This window comes from Syngnathoides biaculeatus, chromosome 16, assembly GCF_019802595.1.
Source record: "Syngnathoides biaculeatus isolate LvHL_M chromosome 16, ASM1980259v1, whole genome shotgun sequence".
NCBI lineage: Eukaryota > Metazoa > Chordata > Actinopteri > Syngnathiformes > Syngnathidae > Syngnathoides > Syngnathoides biaculeatus.
This window is the reverse complement of record NC_084655.1, coordinates 16,817,011-16,836,627: the sequence shown is the minus strand read 5'-3', so window position 1 is coordinate 16,836,627 and position 19,617 is coordinate 16,817,011. Positions and strand designations below refer to the sequence as shown.

The 19,617-nt window shown below is 44.3% G+C and overlaps 1 protein-coding gene across 1 annotated transcript in view; it reads left to right on the top strand.

Annotated features, from left to right (window-relative positions):
* The window catches only part of asic2 (acid-sensing (proton-gated) ion channel 2), a 185,561-nt gene that overhangs the window by 52,488 nt on the left and 113,456 nt on the right, over nucleotides 1–19,617 (top strand). The gene's annotated exons all lie outside the window — the stretch shown is intronic.

Below are 19,617 nucleotides of genomic sequence, written 5' to 3'. Positions count from 1 at the left end.
ATGAAATTTTCAGTCACTGTGACTTGACTAGCGCGATCGGACTCTCAAATTTGCACATTCGAGCATGAAAAATCACTCACGTAAAATTTGTTACAAATAGAAATACATAGACATTCTCAGCGCACATGAAAACCAATCCAGCAGTGAACCACAGTCTGACTTTTTTTTTTTTTTAAGCACACGGTCTCCTGATAGTTTACCTGACTCCGCCCACCTTCAGCTCTTAAAGTGGTACACTCGTAATTACAAACACCGTCCACCCACACTGTCTGAGCAGCGTAGAGCAAAAGGTTGTGTTTACGCTCAATAATAATGGTAAAAGTTAAAAAAAAAAAAGTGCTGTTGCTTTAATGAATGTCGGGTTATGTGAAAAATAGAAGAAAAAGTGGTGCAACTGGACGAGATGTTCTCTTTTTAAGTAAAAGAGGTCTGGTCTGAAGCCAAAGTAGAAAGTACAGGATGAGATGGTGTATAATGTTAAAATTCCACCTTGACACAGCCTGATCGAGGATGAAAGCACAGACAATACAGTGCATAAATAGCTAATTCTGCATTTTAAATATAGGCAACATAACATTAACCGTAGATAAAAATATATGTTCAACATGTAATTATAGTTTACACTTTTAATAACCATAAATTTCACATTCATTATGATGCGCCTACGACATTGATAAGCTTTGGCACTGATTATTTCAGTGAAAACACACGATTATATAGCTGAAATATTGCTGTCAACCACAGTCAGTCAATCCAATTTTAGTCATGGAATTTTGTATTTAATACTTGGAAAGTCATGGAAAATTTACGGAATTTTGATTTTCTGGAAGTGTATGAACCCTGGTGACTGCATTTAAAATAATTTTAAAACTGTTCCATCAGTTCCTGAAAGGTAAACAGTTTTTCTTCCCGTATTGAGCCAAACCGTGAACAGGAAACCGAGATACAGAACCAAATTATTACTAAATTAATCCCGATATGGGTTGGTGACTAATGTATGATATTTTGCGGCCTGGCTCGGTTTTCTGTATTCTGTCCTTTCGCTGTGTTAAGCCACCATAACTATTAGTTTGCATGTGATCAGTTTGACAGTCAGGATTGTAAATGTTTTTCTTTCAAAGCTCACAAACTTGTATGTGGTGTAACTTTTTCGGGGTTTATTGACCTATGCTTTTGTTTTTCTTTCTTTGCGCCTCACCAGTTTGTTGAAACATCCTTTTATGAAACTGTTGACAGGGACTGAAATTAAAGCAGACTCGGACAAAATGAGGTGCCGTCGTCGTTCCAGATTTTTCAAAAATGTCTGACAATCTTCAATTTATCGAGGTCCTGCTGGGACGAGACAAAGCGGGAACAAAATGGACGTCGACTGTGCACGCTCTCCTCAAACCTTAATTGCTTCCCCCCTTTGTGGCTGCCGTAGCTGCATAATTGCCACATCCTGTGGGCCACACGCGGTTTTCAGACTGGTGGTGGACATTTGACAGCCCTGCGAGTTGCCACGCGACTCTGGTGGAAATTGGGAACTTGAATTTAATTTTCTTTTCAGAGGACTATAGATTGCACTTCCACAAGAGAGCTTTATTTGCGGAAAGCCTCAAGAAAATCGATTTACACGTCGAATGGTGCTGGTACCAATTACGTTACTGAGATTGTGAGCTCCCACTGATGGGCTAACCCGGTGTACACCGATATCAGACAAGAACCAGTCCAGAATAGCTGCTGATCCCGTTTCAACTCTCCTCAAATTCTAGTTGGCACCTGTCATATCTGCGTTTTGAGGCAATTTGCTTGAGCGTTGTAGAGCGACGTCTCCTGCGCTCGCTTTGTACTCAGTGAGCTGGCCATTTTGCCATTTTAAGTCGAAGATATAAAATTTTTTCCCGATCGCAAAGCACGTTAAAATCGTGTTGGAATTTACATCATCGCGCATGTATATTTTAATTTAATTCTTATTAAAAATGTTGTTTCGAGTCTTACTTGTGGTTTGTTTGTTTTGCTTGAGATGCGAGTATTCCTGCCAAATAGCCTGAGAAGTGATGATAGGGATTGGCATCTAAAACATCACAAGACCCCGAGCCGGTTTAAGCCGGATTTCTGCTTTCTTGCTGCTGTTCTGTGTGAAAGTTACTGAAAAATAACTTTCAACGTTTTGAGTATTTTTGACCAGTGACTGGGATGACAGACTTCAAATCCACAAAGGCGAGACCTTGTCGCAGCTTTCGACACACGTAGCGGCAATGACGTTTGAACTGTTTTTTTCACCCCCCCCTTGGGGAAAAACGTACCTACGTCGGCAGGTCCTCCAACCTTATCAAACTGGCGCCGTGCTCTGCTGGTTTCGAGCCGCACCGCCAGCCTGTCGCCCTCAATGTGCGTGACGTTAATGTGATCCAGCGGGGCCGCCGACGCGGGAAGACCGTCGAGCCCGCGCTTCCAAGAAGAAGATGTTGCGGCACTTTGGAAACCAAGGTGGACGGACCGCTTATGACAGCGGGGGTCAGATGATATTCATTATTTGAGTTTTCATACAAAAATTTCAGTCCCTCGGGGTCTATTATTTGAGACCTCGGTTCGACCCGGCGAGAAACATGCAGAAAATTTAATTTTCTTGGCAAATCGTTGAACTGTTCATCAAACTTTGATGCCGTGCTCTGCCCATATCAGCCCTCAGGCAAAAAATGGCTTTGTCCATGTAGTATCATCCATGTTTAGTATACGCAATTTTACATTTGTTAATTTAATATTGCTCTGTGTAAAAGTTTGAAAAATGATTATGACACCGGTTTCACCTGTCAACACAAAATTTGGTGGATGTCTATGAAACAACCTAACAGGATGCACAATAAACATCCCAGGGACACGTTATTGGGAATCCCGCTCATGTTCTAGGCTGGACACGCCCCACTGCGATGTCTGGGTTGCACGTGACGTCACGGTTGTTCATCCGCTGCTTGACCGCCATCATGGCAGATTTTTGCTGCGTCTACGGATGTGGAAACCGCGGAAACGGCGACGTTGGGAAGCGATATTTCCAAAGATTAGATTGCACGAAGGAGAAGACACTGGAGTTATCGAAAAACCAGCAACAATAGTGGCTTGCAAGTAGACGACGTGCAGAACTGAACGAAGTTCGAGTACACGAGGCCAATGGTTATTTGAAACTCTGTTCTGACCAAGCGGGTATTTCTAGTGTCCGAATATTCTACTGAAGGGAAGTCTTTCAGATCCTTTGAAAGTACGCTGTTGTGGAGAGTTATGGATCGATATCTTCACAGAGTTTGATCTTCTGTACATATCTAGCTTTGGCGACATCATCGAGTGAATTGCTTGCCGCTTGCACGTGGGTCTGTGGACGTTGCCATAGTGATGTCGTCTGCGACGCCTACCTTGTCTCTCGAAATGGCGGCGATTATCACGTGATCGCCACCCAAGAATATTGAAGATTGGTTGCTGTATCCTGGTAGAACACGCCCTCCACGTGCCAGCTTCAGCGTTAAAATGAATCCCACTAACCACAACCCACCCTTCTCCAAATTCCTAATCGTGCATACAGTCTATAAATTAGCCTGTTTTCTTGATTCTGCGCTTTCCCGACCTCATATGTCAGACAATCTTAAAAATTATCCTTGACAATTGTCCTTCGTGACCGAAAGAACAAGATCCCGGATACAAGTGGCTGAAATGAGTTTCCTCCGCAGGGTGTCCGGGCTCTCCCTTAGAGATAGGGTGAGAAGGGCTCAGTGTCGAGCCGCTGCTCCTCCGCATTGAGACGAGCCACATGAGGTGGCTGGGGCATCTGATTCGGATGCCTCCCGGACGCCTCCCGGGTAAGGTGTTCCCGGCATGTCCCACTGGAAAGAGACCTCGAGGATGACCCAGGACAAGCTGGAGAGACTATGTCTCTCGGCTGGCTTGGGAACGCCTCGGGATCCCTCCGGAAGAGCTGGAAGAAGTGGCTGGGGAAAGGGAAGTCTGGGTATCCCTGCTGAAGCTACTTCCCCCGCGACCCGACCCAGAAAGCGGTTGATAATGGATGGATTGATGGACGGACAGTTGTGTAAGAGTCGATTCGTCCTGCTTCCAGGATTCAAAACGGGGAACACTCCGGAAACACCAGTGCAGATTCGCAAGTGTTTCTTCATCTTAATCCACTCATACTACGGCCCAGCAAGAAATGTCAACACAGAATTCCCTGATGGGTTTTTGTGGATAAACACCAGTTCCTCACGCATACCGACTCATTCCGCTGTACACCTCACTGTCCATTCTGCGTCCGTACATTGTTTTCCTACCACGTTGCCATTTTCCCGCACTTACCTGCTGTTTTCAGAGCGGCGTCCCCTCCGCTAGGCAACCCTCAGCGAGGCTTTTAGCGTCGGGCGCGTCATGTAAAATGTATGAATGGCCGCCATTAGAGTAATAACGGCGGAGATGGAGCCGCCGCTCCCCCCGGTCGCGTCCGCCTGCCGACGTAAAGATTTCGTTCCCGGGGCATTTAGTGATCATTTGGCTGAAGAACAGAACCTTGGGAGTGAGATGGAAATGCAGATCATCAAACGCACTCCAAAATAAAAATCTATTTAATATGAGCTAGCAAAGTAATAAAAGTGAATAAATTTGCCGTGCATTTCTAGGTCCTTGGGACTGGTGGTGTTTTCGACTCGCTTTTTCATTTAGCTCATTTTGTGAAATTAAAATCGAATCATCTTTAAGCTGCATACATCTCCAAAGAGGTGGGGCACCTTCTTTGCTGCTAACACCCTAAAAAACATCAAATTAAAGACATTACCTTTAACCACGTAAATGTAATCAAAGCACATTTTGATTTAATTTGGAAATGTGCCAGCACAACACATCCTGTCTTCTTCCCCACCGCCGGGAATCACACATTTGAAGCTGCAGCCGTTAGCTTGTTAATAAAAGCCGAGCACGAGGTAATTGTATTTTTTTTTTTTTGGGTGCACCTCGATCTCAAAAGACAATCAGAATACAAAACGACCTACTTTGTTTATTCCTTTTGCATAATTCCACACGAAGCGGCCTCAATTTCCCACTAGCGTTCTTGGCTTGGGATGTTGCTTAACAAGTCCTTGACATGCCAGCCGTGTGTGTCCTCACTTCTTATTTTTTTATTTTTTTCCTACCTATTGTGGTGATAACAAGTGGCATTCGTGATTTAAAAATAAGAAAATAATAATGAATTTACATGCGGCAGCACGGTGGAGCAGCTGGAAAGCGTTTGGCTCAGAGTTCTGAGGTCCCGGGTTCGATCGTGGACTCGCCTGTGTGGAGTTTGCATGTTCTCCCCGTGCCTGCGTGGGTTTTCTCCGGGTTTCATCCCCCATCCCAAAAAAATGCAACATTAATTGGACACTCTAAATTGCCCATAGGTGTGATTGTGAGTGCGGCTGTTTGTCTCGACGTGCCCCGGGATTGTCTGGCGACCAGTTCAGGGTGTACCAGGCCTCCTGCCCGTTGACAACTGGGATAGGCTCCAGCACTCACGTGACCCTCGTGGGGATAAGCGGCTGAGAAAATGGATGGATGGATAAATATAATGACGCCTCAAAATTTACTCCGTATAGCCCGCAGACGTCCATCGAGACAGGAAACAGAAAAACATAAAATGAAATTGTAAATTGCACATTTTGGTTCAAATATGATATTTTGGGTGAATTCCAGTGCTCGTATTTTGAGACACGAAGCGAAGGGAGTGGAAAGCGTGAAAGCAAAAATTAGTTTGAAGATGTGATATGAATGGATCAGCCCTTCGTTCGGGCCGCCACTGTGTCCGCCTTAGGGTTTTTGCAATTAAAACATTCAAAATTGAAGACATAATTCATGAACCATTATGATTGGCTTGCATGAAAATGCTCTTGACAAAATTTTGACACATTTTTTTTAAAGTGATTTTTTTTTTTTTTTTTTAATAGATTTGCAGTTCTGTAATGCATGCTCTGCTCTGTATTTTCTTCCTAGACTAAGGAGAACGCAACCACTTTTCTATCGGATTACATTTCCAAACCCCCTCAAAACGAACGCAGGGCCCGGTCATCTATTAGAGGCTTTCTTTTTGTTTCTAAATGTGTGGCCGGACGCGTCCGAAAGCCCCCTTTCGAGAAAGACAAATAGTTGCATAAGGAGCGAGACAGAACCAATCACATTACGGGGATTATGGGATTAAGCCGGCAAAGCGCAGAACAAATAAAGGCTTGTATGTAATAGTGTCGCGCGCCATTCTGGACTTTGTGGTTCCCCTTTTAAATGAAGTCGGGTTTATGACAGAACACTTTTCATGGGGAAGTCAATGCCTGGAAAATGAGTCCATTATAAAGCCCCGCATCGTCATTTTACATTGATTGGAATTGACCCCCCCCCCACCCCTCCCAAAAAATGCTTTTTAATAGAGGACACCAGGGAAAGTACATTGGCCCTAAAAGGACATACAGATATGGTGTTTGCATTATAGGAGTAAGTATTTTTTTCCCACCCTCTAAGAATACTTTGACCTAAATTGAAATTGTATTAAAATTTGGTTTTCCATAGAGGACACGAGGGAAGAAAGTGCGGTGGCCCTAAAGCGACAAAAACTTGTTTTTTTTTTTTTTTTTAAACCCACTTGGGGTAATTTTCATTAATTAGGCTTGAATGAACTAAAATGCACTTTTTAATGAAGGCCATCACAGAAAGTACGGTGGTCCTCCAGGGACAAAAACGCATCCTACCTCATTCACCATTAAACTTATCGATGTTTTACTTGAGTTGTACAAGTTGTATCCCTGTTGGCTTCATGACTCGTGCGTAACGTCCAATTTTTTAAATGCATTGTTCTCAAAGGAGCCAACTTGGCATTATAAATACTTCTTGGGAATTTGAGATTGAGAAGAATATTTGCTACCTGAAATGAAGTGATTGCAACACAGTTGTGTATTTGGTTGTGTACCATCCATCGCGTTTAATTGCCAAAATCTTTTCTGGTCTTTTCAGCTGGTATTACATAGAATGATCTCTTTGAATATCTGTCTCATCTGTTGTGACAACCAACAGCACAACAAGTCTTCGGTATTGTGTATATTTCCCCCACACTGTCGAGGAGCTCTTTTTGACCTGCAATATGGCGCCGTGAAAACGGTGACGTCACATGCACGAGCTCTATACTCTCGCAATCTCCCCGTTGAGTGACAGCTGCCAACAGAAAGTCAGCGGCGGGTATACGGAACCCGTTACGAGTTAGTGAGTCACCATGATGTGGTCAGCCGGAGTTAGTTCTGTCTGACGTCACGTAGACGACGAGCTACTTGGTACTTTTACACGGCTGGACGTGAGCAAATATGACGCTAATGATCCAAGGGAGGTCATGTTTGCGTTTTTAAGATGTGATGAGTTAGTGAATTGTCTCAAATGACCCACTTTGAAGTGGTCGAACTAGTTAGTCGTGAGTAATAATCTCACGTGGACTGTTTGAGTATTCCGGTGCCAACTAAATTCCTCTCCGCGTTTTATCTCTGTCTTCATTTTCCCACTTGAACAACATTCCCTCCCTCCCATCAGATTCCCCCCCCCCCCCTCCTCTCAATTGCATTTTGAGTGCAACGTGCCCCACGGCGCAGCGCTCCGTGATTCATTACTTCAGCGAGAAGCGGAATTCTGTCGTCGTCGCTATCGAGGGGCTGCAGCCGTCTGCTCGACGCGGCGGCGGCGCAGTCGTCTTCCTGCGGTGATCGGCGGGGGGCAAGATTTAAGTTGCGCTCATCACACGCGGCGGATGTGGCGCTTTGCTAGTCGGCGACGTTGTCTGTTCGCCACAGTGACAAAATGCCGTCGCCTCCCCAGGGGGAAATCACTTCGGTGAACGCGGAGGCACTGATACTCACTGTATCCTGCATTTTAGGCTTTTTATTAATTTTTTTATTTTATTTTAGGCACCTCTTGGATTATTATGGGATCTTAAAACTCACCAATTTTTATGTATCCTGCTTAAAATGTATTTATGTAAAACAACACAATCCAATCGGGAAAATGACTAATTTTCACAAGATAATTTTAGATTTCACGTCCCCATGAAGCCACACACATTCAAAGTCGCAGATAGTACGGCGTCTAATGTGACGTTGGCGACCACGAGTGGAGAAAATGAATACTTGCACCTCATACGTATATCCATCCTTCCACCCATTTTCTTAGCCACTTATCCTCACAAGGGTCACGGGGAGTGCCGGAGCCTATCCCAGCTGTCAATGGGCAGGAGGCGGGGTACACCCTGGATTGGTCGCCAGCCAATTGCAGGGCACATGGAGACGAACAGCCGCACTCACAATCACACCTATGGGCAATTTAGAGAGTCCAATTAATGTCGGATGTTTTTGGGATGTGGGAGTATACCGGAGTGCTTGGAGGAAAGCCACGCAGGCACCAGGGAGAACATGCAAACTCCACACAGGCGGGTCCGGGATTGAACCCGGGACCTCAGAACTGCGAGGCCAACGCTTTCCAGCTGACCCACCGTGCCGCCCGTTTTAGATAATTGATCGTAAATGAAAATATCTGCCATATACTTTGGTGTTAAAGGTTATCACGGTCTGTTGATTTTTCCGCGTTTGACACTTCCATCTACTGTTGAGGTTTAGCGTGCGACATCCCGGCCAAATGGGATCCGTCGCCGCGGACAATCGGGGAAAGACGGAATCCGCCGCTGCTGCTCAGCGGTGTGATTGATGCCTCCGTCTCGCTTCAGGGACCGCCCTCCTCTTCCCCCTCCTCTTCGTCCTCTTCGTCGGCTCCCGGGATGAGCACCCGGCCAAACGGAAGAAAGCCGCCGTGAAGCTCAAACAGAACATCTGCCCTTTCCAAAAATCCTTATTTTTATCTGCGTCGCCAAAAGGTCAGGGCCGAAAGTGGGCCGACGCGGCGCAAAAGCTCTCCCGCAACCAAACGCGGGCCACATTTCAGCAAATGTTTGACAAAAGCCAGGCCTCATCATTTATTGAGGCCCAGCGTTTTGTTTTTTTTTTTACCCACCCGATTGCTTTTGATCCCGAAACAATGTGTGAAACATAAAAATTTCATATCACGATTTAAAGCCCCCTCCACCCCAAATCCGCAACCCTGTACACTTGCTACGCATTACAAATGAATGAAAGCGTCACAGATGTTTTCGACATGCAAGTGATGAGCTTGTTACGTCTACGACTGTTCAAATTTGGCCAACTGGAATAATCTCGCCAGCTAGGAGCAAATTGACAGGTTCTTTATCGTGGCCGCAGTTTGGGGTGAAATATGTATTTTTGTGGCACGTGCGCTCCAGACGGCGTTTGAGATTGGCCGGCGTTATTGACTCCGCGGCTGCGTCGCGCCTGCACGGGTGATGGATGTTTCCCATTAAGGTGCGCAGGCAATTAAGGGAAAGAGAGAAGACGGGAATCTCATTTGTAATCGGCCGCCGCCGCGCCGCCGGGAAAAGAGATGCAAACGCTGTTCCAGATGCGAGTCTTATTTGCTTTTAATCGCTTTTTGATCATGTCAAGCTTTTGGAATATTGATGACAGCAGTAATTGAAACACAAACTGTCTTTTCAAGTACGTCGTTAGCCTGCGTCAGATCTTTTTATGCCTTTCCTTTCTTTTGAAACTTTGCATTGTCATATTGTATTGAAATTATTTAACATAGTCCATTTTCTATACAATAATTCTGAAAATGTATTGTTTTTTTAATGCATCTGTGAAAAATAGACATTTCATGGTATAACGCACCAGTAATGAAAATAGTACATTTGATTTCCATCCATCCATTTTCTTCGCCGCTTATCCTCACGAGGGTCACAGGGCGCGCTGGAGCCCATCCCAGCCGTCAACAGGCAGGAGGCGGGGTGAACCCTGAACTGGTCGCCAGCCAATCGCAGGACACATCGAGACAAACAACCACACTCACAATCACACCTATGGGCAATTTAGTGGGGAAAAATGAATACTTGCACCTTATACGTATATCCATCCATCCACCCATTTTCTTAGCCACTTATCCTCACAAAGGTCGCGGGGAGTGCCCGAGCCTATCCCAGCTGTCAACGGGCAGGAGGCGGGGTACACCCTGGACTGGTTGCCACCCAATCGGGGGGCACATCGAGACAAATAGCACCTAGGGACAATTTAGAATGTCCAATTAATGTTGCATGTTTTCGGGATGGGGATGAAACCCGAGTGCCCGGAGAAAACCCACGCAAGCACGGGGAGAACATGCAAACTCCACACAGGCGGGTCCGAGATTGAACCCGGGACCTCGGAACTGTGAGGCCAACGCTTTACCAGCTGGCCCACCGTGCCGCCAGTGCATTTGACTTTATTTATAGAATTTATTTTATATATTAAAATATTACGTCGGTGGAACAACTGGTGAGATCGTTGGCCTCACAATTCTGAGGATTGGGGTTCGAATCCCAACTTTGCCTGTGTGGAGTTTGCATGTTCTCCCCGTGCATGTGTGGGTTTTCTCCAGGTTTCTTCCCGCATCCCAAAAACATGCAAAATTAATTGGACACTCTAAATTGTCTAATCGCTGTGATTGTGAGAGCGAATATTTGTTTGTTTCTACGTGCATCGCTATTGGCTGGCAAAATGTCCAGGGTGTACCCCGCCTCCTGCCTTGTTGACAGATTGGATAGGCTACAGCACTCCTCGCGACCCTTGTGAGGATAAGCGGCTATGAAATTGGATGGATGGAGAACAATTACCGTAATTCCCGGCCTACAAAGCGCACCCGGTGATAATGCCTCGGTACACAGAACGAATTTAACTCTAGCGCGGTGGTGCTAACGCTAAAGCGCTAATTAACGTGGAGGCTTGTAGGCCGGGAATTACGGTCGTTGTCTAGACAGAAATATTTAAAGACTCATCAAACAAGTTACACTTCAGGTCATGCTTTTTTTGTTCTGTTCTTGAATATAAATCTAAAATGTATTTTTTTTTTTTCCCGTCTCCTCCGGTTTGGCGTCATCTTCGTTGTCCTCGTCGTCCACCTGGCTTCTCTGCCGGCCGTTTTTAGGTAAGTGCTTTTAAAGTATTGCCCTCTGCCTTTCGCAAAGCGTTTTTGTCGCGTCGGGGGATGTTTTCAAGCCCCCAAACTAAACATTTCTGCCACTGTTCAAGAGCGTGACCACGAAGCAAAGAAAGATGTCAAAAACGATCGCCGAGGCCTTTCATTTGTCGCGTGACTCAACACGACGCGGTTTGTCGCAAATACCTTTTCCCGCGCGCTCCTGTTGACATTTGACCCCGGATGAATAACTTCAAGGTTGTGGTTGATCGCCATTAAATGCTTAGCAGCTCAATTGTTGTCAACCCGCCACTTTTGAGGCATCTGATCTTGCTATGTCCTTGAATCTTGACGTTGACGTTTTGTGCTGTGTGACGCTTTTAAACCCCCCCCCCAAAAAAAAAAAAAAAATCTGAGTGGGAATCTCTGTGGATTCACTGGTGGATTGTGAGAGAGAACTAAGAAGCGAGACACTTGGGGTTTTTCAAAAAGCTGACGTTGAGGCACTTGCACAGGTTGCACAGCGCCCCCAAGTGGCGTTTGGATTCAACTGCAGCAGGAAGTGCACAATCCTGCAGTGACGTCTGAGTGTTATGAATTCATATTTATTCTTTTCTGTGATCATCTCCTGTTGCAGCTGCGTATGAATCCACTAGTCGCTAATTAGTGTCACTGTCACGGGGTGGTGTGGGGGGTGGTTGGGGGGGGACTTCAGGCAGTCTGTTGCGCTTCCTCGAAGCTCCACCAGATGGCGTAGTATTGTCAAGAGTGAGGCCTTTTTGCGAGTTGCTGTGCTTGTGCTCCGTTTGCTCACACAAATGCGCACAAAACCGCTTGACCTTAAATAGAGTCCTACTTTTCCCCCCAATAATCTGCATAATCTAAGGTGATTTATTTATCAATCACTTGACATTAATAAAATATTTGCTTCCAGGGCATTTTTCAGCCTTTCTTGTGGTACTGAAAATGATCAAGGATCTTAAAAAGACCTCCTCCTCAACTAAATCTCATTTTTTGTACAATTTTCTTGGGTTGATGTAATGAATTGTTGATACCACAGCCCCCCCCCCCCTAACTATTTATGGGACCATTTTTTGGGGGTACTAAAAGTTGTGAAGGTTACCAATTTAACTTTGTCTTGTGCCTTTTTTCAGGATAGTGAAAATATTGAAGCGTACCAAAATAACTTGTGTACTGTGCCATTTTCTTGCATCCGTTTTGTAGGGGAGGGGGGGTGGGGGTTCAAAAAGCCATGTAGGAGGCCAAAAATCTTGCCTGCATCCATTTGCACCCCTTTAACACCGTCAACAAGTGGCAGGTTACCACCTAGTTCCAGTATTTAGTCCACTTCATGACTTTTCGGGTAGAAAACCTGTCAAGACTGCCAAAATATCTACTTTGTACTCTTATTTTATGTTACTAAAACAATTCATCTGAACAATTTTTTAAAAATGTTATTATTATTTTTCTTGTGACACCACCCTGATGCTTTTTGGGGCTCCTTTTTCTTGAGCCGCCAGAACAACTAATATGTAAAACATCACTCACGGCAAAATTGTTTGAAGATTTTTAGTGTTGACAGTAGTCGATAAGGGACATTGTTTTGGTGACAGACAAACGATATGATGCATTGCAATATTCATATTTGCTCGTGCGACATCAAAGCAATAAGATGCGTTTGTTTCGGCGGGGAAAACGCTGCGAGAATGATTGTTCCCAGCGGCTGATAACGTCGGCGTTGTGATGGTCCTCGTAAAGTGCGGCCTGCTTTTTTTTTTTTTTTCTTTTTCTTGTCTCAGGAACATGAACACACGCACACAGCAAGGCTCTTGTGCTAAGATGACTCAATAGCGAGCGTCGTTGAAGTTGACTCAGAACTTTGTTCCTGCAGGAGGTAAAGTCATACTTGACCGAGTAGAAAGAAATATTTGGGCCACGGGTGTTAAACGTTTTTCACTTCTGCTGCGCTTTGGTTAATTTGTGGTCGGTGGTACGTCAACAACACGAGATGCAGCTATTTGTTTTCAACAGTAGGGCTTACTGATTAGTAAAATGGAAACAAGTTTCGTATTTTGTGGCACTGATCTAAAAAAAAAAATTATAATTACTGGATGGCTCATTGGCCACCAAAACTGGCGTCGCCATCCGCCATCTTGATACTCCCAAAACAGCCATGCCGACTTGTGCGTTTATCGCCAGTTTCGCGGCTGTGAGAAAATATTCCACAGATAAGTTAGAAAGATTTACTTTGACGCTGTTAAAGTTTGTTTGTTAAGAGTTTTTTATTTTCTGATGAGCTTAATTCACTTGAACGAAGTATTTTTTTCGGTTGTTGTTCACTGTTCACTCTCTGCTTCACCTTTATAAGCCGACGGTTTTTCGCAAAAAAGTGATGTAAATATTTTCCCAAACTTCATCACTGGATAAGCAAGAGAACACATTTTTTGAGAAATGTTTTGATGAATTTCATAATACAGCACTCTGGAAATTTAATTTGATTTTCAAACGCGAGGATACAAGTTTAAATTTTCTGTCTGAAGTCAGACGTCGCAGAGACAACAAATGAACAATCCGTTTAGCTTGTATTTTCCCATTGCGAGTCCTTATTTCCAAAAATATATCTAACTGATTGACTTTAAATTTTGTTTTATGACAAATGCTTAGTTTTTTGCTATGTTACGATGACAGTGCTCCACAGCGTATTTTGTGAAAAGTTAACATGTCACAGAAATTGGGCCCTAGGTAATATTGCAAGGTTTTTTTTTTGCTAGTCACAGTGTTCTATGTCTTTCCTTTGCACTTCTCAGCCTTTTTTGGCTTACCAAGTCAAATTAAAAATCCTTCACGTTACCAGAACTGAAAAATGTCGGGCTCACACGACCAGTTTTAATTCTACATGCCAAATTTTGAGAAAACCCCAACCTGTACCATGTATTCCACACGTTTTGGGAGTACCAAGATGGCCACCAACTGGCACACCACTAGATATGTATGTTCTATCCATTCTTTTTTTTTTTATGTCAGTGTTTTATGGAGAAATAATCATATTCTTATCACTTTCATTTAAGTCTGTCCATCCATCTAGTGTAAGCGCTTCAAATTTGGTACCAACCTGACAAAATCTCTCCTTTCAAGGACAAAAATTATTTTAACCGCCATTGCCAGTTGTTAGTCAAATATTGCGAATATACATGTCTATCATGACAAAGATGATGATTCTTAAAATGGTTCCTTGGAAAAAAAAAAAAAAAAAGGTACACTTGCTGTGCATTTTCACTTTTTGTATGTGCAACATGAATCTAAAAATGTGAGCTTCAAACCAAAATGGCAGCCTTCGTGTGGCTTTGCAATCATGGCTGCTCGAGCCTCTTTTTTTGTGGGTCAACTCGCGATCATGCTGCTGGCCGGCAGTTTGCAAGGGTTTCAGAGACCCCTCCGAGAGTGTTCTGCGTTCAGAAGTCATCGCGTGGTTAATGAAGTGACGCACATTACAAGCGCACTCATCTGGCACATTCGTCCCCCCCCCCACACACACACACACTCCCACCCTGTCACATTCCAAACTTAAATCCTCATCTCGCTTTGAGGCGGGGTGTCAAGAGTAGACTGATGTTTGCCTCGGGGGTGGGGGGGGGGGCGCTCTGGACGAGGGAAGGGGAACAAATACTTTGGACCGCCGCTGCGCGTTTGCGTGTCTTTGAAGATGTCCTAGTTGGCTAACCGTTGTGATGAGATTGCCGCGATTCTAAATCAACCCACCTGCCCCTCGAGCTTTCTTCGCACTGCAACATCACTTTTTGTTGACCACTTTACAGGTTATACGGAATATCCAGCAACTTTGTGTTTTCCTCTGTTTCGCGTTCCCGTGTCGCTCCAAATGCGCCGGAGTCCCAAGATAATGTCATGAAAGGGGATCGCGGAGAACCTGGAAATGTGGTTTTGCAGTTTCACACCTGATGATACCTTCTCCGTCTTTTTGTTTTCCATCTGAAAGACATAAGCGAATAAAACACAGATAGCTCCACAGTTGCACGTGACATTGTTTTGTCCTTTTAAAACTGCTGACGTAGTGAACAAGTCTTTGGGTCAGAGTGTCTGATTTGAGCCCCTTTCGCACCGTTGCCAAGGAATCGCTGCAACGTCAGAGCGGTTTATCCAATTGCGCCTTTCAGGCTACCCTGAGAACGCCCGATCTCGGAAGCTAAGTGGGTTTGGCCCTGCTTAGTCCTTGGATGGGAGACCACCTGGGAATACCGGGTGCCGTAAACTCCTCTCCCCGGCTAAATGCAGCGGGGTTGCGCCAGGAAGGGCATCCGGCGTAAAACAAATATGCGTGCATCAAAGATGACGCGCTGTCGCGACCCCTGACAGGACAAGCCGAAAGGAAAAGATCCGATTGCGCCTTTCACACAGCAAACCCAGTAAACATGCTCATTTCTTTGACACGGATAGTTTACTGAAAATGTATTTGCTTTAGCGCGTATGTTGTCAGAAACCCCTTTCACACCGTTTCTGTATAATTGTCCAGATTCTTCTGTTCAGATGGGTTCTTAGCTTCTGATTGGGATCTATGCGCGAAAATCTTAAGAGAGGGTTTGGAGATTGGCGGCCTCCCACCTGGCGGCAAGAGCTTGTTTTACCAACGCACGCCTGGAGCTTTGGCTACGAACGCCGCACCTACTGCGCGCAGTCCTTTATTTATCCACCCACGCGCGTTTCCTGCCACCATCTCCCGGGCGTCGGCCGCAGCTTCTTGACGGGAGTTGTTGTTGCTACTGTACACTGCACCCAAGGTGATCGTCCCCGGTTATTATACCAGCTCAATATCCCCACGATCAGGCCGCCTCCGGGTGTTAGTCTGGAATAAAAGCATACTTTATTGGCAAACTTTGTCTTCTTTAGTCGTAAATCTGACAGGGAAGCTAAGCAGCTATCACCTCGCATGCGTTCCCAGTTTGTGATTCACGGGCCTTAAGCTCGAAGTTCTTAGACTGGCCGCTAATGTGTCGATCCGAACTTCCAACTGTAGAGCGGCGAGCTTCGGGCTCGGTGCTTTCACAGATCCCCGGGGAGTGTTACTGTCAGCCGGGTTCTCACCTGCTGGAAATATTCTGCTTGGTTGTCGCCGGCCCGACATTCCTCCAGTTGGTTCTTTTTGTTTAATAAAAGCAACAAATTTCTAAGAGACCTTGACGCGGGATGTCACGTTGGACCATTTTTCTTCGTCATTATTACCACATCTCTTGGACTAGATTGGAATATTGTCAGTCGGTATTTGCAAAGTTTTAAACTCGATTTTCATGAAAATGACAACCTTGATTATCCTTAAAATGTTTGCCAAGAAGTCACTGATGGGTTTGAGGTGCACTTGCCGTAATTTGGTGCCAGTTGGCTGTTTTCCGAGCATCTTAAAAACCGAAATATTCGTCTCCAGCACGCTCTTGGCCCAAGTGAGGATAAGCAGTAGAAAAAAAATGGATGGATTGATGTTTCAATACATTTGTAGTGTACCTGAGATCAGAATGAATTCAATGACTTGTAATTCATTGAAATATGGTAGGCTGGAGGTACCTTGACTTGTAAATCCCCAAATTTATTTGCTTTTCGATTTTGCATCTACCAATTTCGGTACCGTAATGCCCTCCCATGTAGGTAAGGAGGGCCACAGTAGCCGCCAATTATTGCCCCCCTCCCCCCGAAAAAAAACCCCAAAATAAGAACAAACACAACCGCCAGTCCGATTTGCGCTCACGGCGCTCATTTAAGCTCCACCCCTGAAAGGCACAAACACAACACACAAATTTGACGCTGCGTACATGAACTTCACTTATTTATTTCTTCTCATATTCTCATGTTTTATACAGGCTTGCTATTTTTCTTTATGATCAAACCACTTTTTGGGGGGGTAAAAGAATGGATTAACGGCATTTATAATTTTTATAGGGCAAATTGATTCAATATACAAGTAGAATGAATTATGAGCTTGGTCACAGAACAAAGCAAACCTGAAATTTGATGTACTACCGCATACAATTTTTTTATTCTAGTTTACAAATATTGTGATGTACAATTGAGCCCAAAGAGCTCGTTTGTAATCGGATTTAGATTCTTTAATGTGAAGCACATGTGAAAAATTTCTATGTACAAACATTTTTTTTAGATTTTTGTCCTAATTAAGAGGCGGTGACCCGTGAGCAAGATTTAAAAATATTTATTTATTATAAGTTGTATTATAAGTTGCAGATTTTGTCGCAATGGCTTTGATTTTTTTTTTTTTAAAGTTCTAGAATTTCTTATTTGTATTTTCGATCCTATGGCTAGTTTGAATGACGCTGCAAACTTCCAAGTAGTCAGGTTTTTTTTTTTTCTTTTTTTTTTTTTTTTTTTTTTTCCCCAAGTTTTTACTCATTCACTTTTCCGTTTGTGTTACAATATTCTGCCGAGCTCGGGGCGGCGTCGGTTTTCCCTTCCGGTCCCTAACGAGCACCATTGGTGTTCTTGTTCAAGTGACGCGTGTTGCTGAGCAAAAGGCGCCCGTGACACAGAGTCCGGCAAACGTCTGTAATTGCCACTTGGGCCTTCTCGAGTGGACGGAAGTGCAGCTCCTAATGTCCCCTACTTGAGAGCACTTCTTTGTACCACTGACGCGTGGGAAAACTGATTTGCGCGCCGGGCCCGTGACGCCAAAGTGCCGTAAACACTATACATAAACGGCCCGTTTGTACGTGCCAAGGCCTCGCGGTGAGAAGCCGTCATTAGGCGCGCTTTTAAGCCTATTTGCTTTGCTCGGTCGCCTGTCGTCGCTCGTGACAAAACACCGCGGGAGGCTTTTAGTTGTTATTGTCCAAAGAGCGGCGAGCACTTGCAAACAAGTTAGGGGGCGCAGGCAAGTTTGAACGCCTTTGCGGGTTCAATTGCTTCGCTAATGATAATGGGGGTAGTTTAGGTAAAAAAAAAAAAGGAGAAAAAGTCCAGCCTACGTACTTAAACGTTCCAAACGAGCCGCTGTTTACGCAGGAAAAAGATTGCACTTTTCAAAACTCTTTTGAGACCTTTTTGACTTGACGTCTGTCCTTAATCCGTTCACGATACGTCAACAAATCAAGATGGATCGCCATCGGTTGATAATCCGTCAGCGATGCGCTGATAATTGCCGGGATAATCACTCTGTTTAAAACGCGTCTATTTGATTCAAGGTAATGGACTGAGCGTATGAATTAATTCACGGCGCATCTCATTTGAGATGTTGATCCAACCGGGGTGTGTCCAATATATTAACCGATTGATTGGTGGTGTGTTGGTAAGATACTTAAAATGTGTCTAAACAATTCGCGATGCGGCGCTAATCGGTTTGACGCACATCAGGAGGTATCTAACTGGCTTGCGATACTATGAGACACTCGATACTGCCATAAAAAAACAGGTCAGCCAATGTTCCCTCTAAACTGCGCGCGTGGGCAATTGTGCACCGCTGATGCAATCTGTTCGCAGATATTCTGTGTTGCGCGCGCAAAAAAATAATAATCCAATGCAAATTGAAAGTATAACATAGAGCTATTCAGTTTGTGGCATTTTGCAATGTGATTCAATGAGTGAGGGATGACTGGTTGCTACATCCAATGGCACAATTCACATACGTACTTGAAAAAATGAAAAGAAGAAGCCACTGGTTTCTCTTAGGCAGCACACGGAACTTTCGCTCACAACGACTGCTGCTCCCCTACACCTTTTTTCCTAGTTTATCTCACAACCATGTTCTTTAAGTCGTACACTCATAATGTTATAATGTTATAGTACTTACCCAGCCCATCAATTAGTTTTTTAATGACAGTGTCCACCACCGCTGCTTTAGATTAGCAACACAGTCTGGGCGACGTAGAGCAAAGACGAGCAAGACACGCTGCTTATCTTTACTTTCGATATTAATGGAGAAAGTTAAAAATAAAATGCTGTTGTTTTAAGATGCTGTGACTGTCAGAGTATGTGAATAATTGAAGAAAAAGTGGTTAAAATGGATGTGATTTTCTCTTTTCCGAGTGGGAAAGGTCTGGTCTGAAGCCAAAGTAGAAAGTGCAGGATGAGATGGTGTGTCATTTTCAAAATCCACCTTGGCACAGGCTGATCCAGGATGAAAGCACAGACAATACACTGCACAAAAGGCTAATTCTGTATTTTAAATATGTATATATGTATTTATATATAGTATAAAATATCACATAAAATTAATAGCATAACATTGGGATCATCATCATCATCCCCTGTCATCTCCGCCAGTCGTCGGTAGCTTGCGAGAGGCTGGCTGCTCGAAAAGTAGATCTTGGGGTAAAAAAAGTCTGGGCACTCCTGCTGTAAATAAATATTGTATTCAATCCCATAAAGCAAGTTGGGTGAGCGTCATCTCTCATTGATTCGAGATGCGTCTAATTGATTGGAGATCAATCATTTCACGAAACAACGATAATTGATTTGAGATGCGCCTCGGGAGCATCACTAAAGGAATCGAGACGCGAGTTGAAATATGTTGATGACGAAATCGAGACATGTCCGATGGATTTGAGATGATCATTTTCAGATCTATTGAGAGAC